General features: G+C 32.2%; 1 long non-coding RNA gene across 1 annotated transcript; it reads right to left on the bottom strand.

Moving 5' to 3' along the window:
- Nucleotides 1-724: 724 nt before the first annotated feature.
- Nucleotides 725-4,712, bottom strand: LOC134542375 (uncharacterized). The gene is made up of 2 exons (XR_010076789.1): nt 3,697-4,712; nt 725-982 (listed from the first exon to the last, which is right to left on the bottom strand). It is a non-coding gene; the product is annotated as an uncharacterized LOC134542375 (long non-coding RNA).
- Between the last annotated feature and the right edge of the window lie 839 nt (nt 4,713-5,551).

Raw genomic sequence — 5,551 nt, 5'->3', positions numbered from 1 at the left:
AAAGACTTCATACAAGTAGCTACCTGTAATAAAAGTAACATTCTTTAAATTTTGGAATTGACCTTACAAAACAATTGCATTTTAAAGTTCTCATCATATAGATTCCCTCTCTTGATGGCAAAAACATCTTTACCAACACTAAAAAGACGCTCAACGGGAGCACTTGACGGTAGCGATGTGTTAAATTTAAAAAATGCAGATTTTAGGATAGGGTAATGTTGGAGACACTGCAAGTCACTACGGATCTTCATTTTTGATAATAGATGTTGTGCATACGATCGTAGCACTACAAGTGTAAAATTATAAACTTTACTAATACAAAAGTGTATGATAATCTTGTTCTTAATTGTATTCATTATACGTTCCGAAAATAAAAGTAACGGCAAATAAATATAAAGTATTGATTACCTTAATGTATCGATTACAATTAATGTTATGTATTCCGATTACAGGTACGAATTACATTTTTTAAATGTAATTCGTTACAAGTATAAATTACTTGAAAAGTAATCGTTACAAGTAATCCGATTACTTGTAATTCGTTACTTAACAACACTGCTAATATACTGATATCAGACTAGCTCAAAATTGGTCTGTATTGTACATATATGAATACTTTATAAGATATGTATTGAAATATTATTTGAGTTAAGGAAAATTGTTACTGTAGAGTGTAGATGTTTGATTGATTATTGAAAAAAAAATTCCTTCTGACAACCATTAATAATTTTTACTGCTTTTTATTAATCTTCATAAAAATTCACAAGTCACCATGGTTACCATCTTCCAGCCACAAAACAAATATTATCAGTGATTTTAAAATACATCAATAAATATTATCAGTGATTTTAAAATACATCAATAAATATTATCAGTGATTTTAAAATACATCAAAAAAACTCTCTCGCTGCATTCACAAAATCATTGCTTATTTACATTGGCCAGCCAAAGAGTAGATAAAAAAAAGCTGTTCTCCACAAGCCTGAAACAAAAAAGAAATCAAAGTTAAATGATTTATATTGTACTAAAGAGAAATGAAACTGATAAATAAATGTATCAAAGAAAAAAGTTATGCATACCAGAATGATAAATTAATTTCAAAACCATTTTAGTTAGAAATTTGATACATTAAATATTTTGGTAAATTCTCATTTATGTACTACAATTAAAATTTTTCTTTGTCCTTTCAAATAGATATTTTTTCCAAATACTTTTTGACAAAAACTCATTTATGTGAAAAAAAATTATATGAAAAACATAATTCTATTGCTCTTGTGCCCATTATTGCAGAAAAACTAGGTATTTAACAATCCAAGTAACTACACAATTTTAGAAGTTTGTTTCTCAGGGCCTCAAGTGATGTAATTGCTTGTTATTAGCTTAAGCAAATCTAGGCTTTGACTCAAGCAAAATGTTTACAAGTTGAATTAATTTCACGTAATGCATGTCACATAAGCAGTTAATTTTTTTTTTTTTTTTTTAAGTATCTAACCAAAGTCTTCGGGGAGAGTATTAGTAGGTAGGTTACCAAAATTTGTAAGATTCTATACATATCCTATATGTTCATATTTTAGTCGTATCAACAAAATGCCTACACAAGAATAGATGTCAGCATGTTATTTTGCAGCAGTCGATGGCATTACTTCATAGTACAGTTGTGAAATCACTACAAAATGTGTCGGATGTATATTGCAATGATTTACAATTATTATCGGTAATCGCATAACTGCAGAGTTCAGAGGGTGTTAGAAAATTAAAATATACCACACATTGTTCTTTTTTTGTTTCTAATAATATTAGTTTATATTCCTACAAAGATGGATTCAGAAATTTCCTAGAGTAACAACTTTTCCACACAAACCAAATTTGATAAATAGTAATTCTTAGTACTATGTACTTCGCCAAATAAATTATTTTTAAAGTCTAGGTAAACTTACCTAAAGAATAATTGCTTACACCATTTTACAGTAGTTATGAAGAAGTTACCTTTCCCTAACCATTTTCATGATTTAACAGCACTTATGTAACTAACCTAACCAAGTATTGCAACTGTGAACTACAGTATAACCCTGTAATTGTTTTCAAGTGAGCATGCGGAAAAAAACATAAGCAGTCGATGGAAATTTAGCCATTCCAGTGTTTTAACGTTTAACCAATGGATTCATTAAGAAAATATAATGTTAAAAACCATTGATCAGTACCCTTGATGCTTGAATTTGCTTAACCAATCCAACAATTATACAACTTCGTTGTGCATCAATAAAGTAAATCAATCATCAATACAGTAAACGTCTTCGATTATACTGCGCTAATTCCCAAATATATTTTTAAAAAATTGAAATAAATTGTTTAACAGTAGTTTAATGTTAAAGTAGGTAAGTATAAACAATACAAAATTTGTAAAATCATGTGAATGGTTGGTTAGCTAAATTTTAAAAAAGTAATTTTCTTTTGTTGCTGCTTATCCATAAATTAAATTATAAAATTTTGAAAATACTGTTTCAGACACTAAAAACCTTCCTCTATTAAAACTGTAAACAGCTTTTCTTAATTCCTACTGGTTTTCAAGAAATCACATTTTGCAGGTCACGCTAGATAGCTTATGCAGTGAAGCAGCTGTTACCATTTTCCCCTCTAATTGCATAGCAGATCCTGTGGTTTTCCATATATATAAGAAAGTATATATTTTTTATTTGAATATTATAACCTAATGAAACGTAAATAATAGTTTTAAAAAAAGTTACGAGTCTCTAATGTGTATCCAAACCAAAACGCCAACCCTTGACAGGGATTTTTTATAGCAGTATGGAGGCGCAAAGCGCAGATTAGTTACCTGCAATAGCACGTAACCTGACGTATAAAAGGAATCATTTGTTACAAAATGAAAATTTATTTTATATGTCAGGTTATGTGTTGTCTCACGTAAAAAATCAGAATTTTGCACCTATAAACTGCTAAAATATATCGCTCTCAAGGACTGATGCTTTGGGTTTGGAATGCACAATAAGGAGTCACATAACTTTTTTAATGTGTTAATTTACGTTACTGCATTGCAATATCCAAATAAAAAAAATAGACAATTTGTGTATGAAAAACAACAAGATCTGCAACTCAATTAAAGAACAACATGGTGACAGGCCCTTTACTGCACAGGTAATGTAATGTAACCTATAAATAGTGATTTCTCAAAAACCAGTCTGAATTTAGAAAAAACTTTTTTCAGAGTAAATACAGGTACATATTTAAAGTTAAAAAAAAAAGTGTCCAAAGTTTATTTTGCATACAAAAAGCAGCAACGTGAGATAATAACCTAAAAAATCACTGTAAAATGTATATTGGTTGGTTAGATTCGGTTAGTAACATCCAACCGTTCAATTGATTTTACAGAATTTTTAATTGGTGCTATCCCAAGCTAACCAAATGTAAATTCCACTGTACTTAGAATCACTGTACGTATGTTACTAACCTAACAAATTTCACTGTATTTTTAATCCAGCTAACCCAAGGGCAGTATCTCAATATTACAGATTTGTAATAAATAATCCTAACCTATCCACATGTTAAACATGATAAACTACTTGCAGTATCAAACAACCTCATAGAGAATAATAATTTTAAACATGTCAGGAAGTAAAATACACTTTAGGAATTTATAATTTTTCCTGCAATACCCCAAATTATATTAAGTGCACTCACCTCAATGTAATTCAGCTCTGGTAACAATTATTTTAAAATATTTTTACTTAAATGCGGTTAACTGCTACAGACCACCAGAAAACATTTCTTATGATTTTATACGTTGTGCTACCTAAAATTTAAAAAGATAAGCCTATAGTGTACAAAAATTTATATAAGAAATGATTACTTGCCAAGAATAACACAAGCAATGTTAACTTGTAAACGGACAAAACTAATCTCCTAACAAATCAAACAGAAATAGCTCAATAACTTACCTGAAAATCTCATAATTAGTAACAAGGAAATATTTGTGTACATGTGTTTTACTCTTAAAAAAATATAAAATAACATTAGTCAACAATTTTTTGATCAATATTGCAATGTTTGTTTTGAACGTACAATTTTTTTTTTTTGTTTTTTTTTTTTCCTAACCTAACTAAAACTAAGTGTATTTTGGAGGGGTCCGGGTTAGGGAGGGACCTAGGTGCGTCTCAGGCCGAAGCCTATACGCCTAGTCATGCTGGGATTAGCCATGCAAGGAGAGGGTCGCATGCATCATGTGCTAGGAGGGGATTGGCCAGCCATGGCAGCGATTGGCGCCATGACTAACTCCCCTCACTCTTAAATCTAGACTATAACTAGAGATAGGTTGGGCCCAGGTAAAACCTGCATAGACACAGGGAAAACCCTGGGCACATTCATGCGGGATGCAAATTGGCATGCATTACGTGTAGGAGTTTACAGGAGACAGAGGATGGTCTGGATGAAGTGTTGGACAGAGTAGAAAAGAGTCTACCATGCGGGGGTTGGGCACTTGGACTAGTAGTCCGCTTTGCTTTTTATCCAGGACTGGATTTAGTGACCAGGGACGCCAGCGCCCCTGGTGGTGAGTGGTTGCACTGACCACTCACTCCGCCGCCAGTCAGCACCTAAAAAAACTAAGAAACTAAAACAGAAAAAAGATAAATGACTTACAAACTAGGCATTTCGTTAAGAAATATGCAAACACCCAAATCAGGGATGGACGTGCAGTGCTTAAGATTGAACGTACAGATAAAAAAAAAAAAAAAAAAAAAAAAAAAAAAAAAAAAAAAAACCCGAACATGTACGAACCAGCCCGAAGGGCATGTCGATCTATGGGGGTGAAACATAGGGCGCGGTTACACGGGAGTCTGAACTACTTCAGGTGAACATGTTCAGCTGTTGAGTGCGGTTACACACAGTCTGAACATGTTTCGTTCGAGGCCATTTCCCATTTAACTTAAACAGGTTGGCAAAGTAGTTCAGATCGACATATCTTCTACATTAGCCTCTGATTGGCTGGTTAGAATATAGTCTTTTGCAGAAATTCTAGATGGAAAGTGTTTCTGGCACAAGTTCGAGTAATATTTTACCGAATGCAACAAAAAAAATCAACATAATTTATATATATATATATAAATTGATCCTGACCTTAATTTTCTTAAAACTGAGATAGGTACTCTCGCTCAAAAAATAATAAAAAATAAGTTTAAAAATTTTACTGTGCATTTTGTTTGAATTCCCGATTTGTAAAAACATATTGAGCAATATGTAAACACATTTCATTTCTGCTGATAATGCTGTATATACAAGTGAGAAAATCCCGCGTTTTCTGGATACAATTACAAAATAGAGATCAACAACACAGTCATTCGTTGACAGTAGACAATCGATTTTAGAGCTAAACACACTTTTCAGCAACTACCGTGTAACCGTACACTTTCGCGTTTGTAAACGTGTTTACTTAAACATGTTCACCTGAAGTAGTTCAGGGTCCCGTGTAACCGCGCCCTTAGGCTGTCCCTGAACAACCCAGGGAGTCTTTCAGTCGACATGCCTCTGCCTTCGGTCA

This window comes from Bacillus rossius (assembly GCF_032445375.1).
Source record: "Bacillus rossius redtenbacheri isolate Brsri chromosome 4 unlocalized genomic scaffold, Brsri_v3 Brsri_v3_scf4_2, whole genome shotgun sequence".
Lineage (NCBI taxonomy): Eukaryota > Metazoa > Arthropoda > Insecta > Phasmatodea > Bacillidae > Bacillus > Bacillus rossius.
Note: the sequence above shows the minus strand (reverse complement) of the source record. Positions and strands in the feature narration are given on the sequence as shown.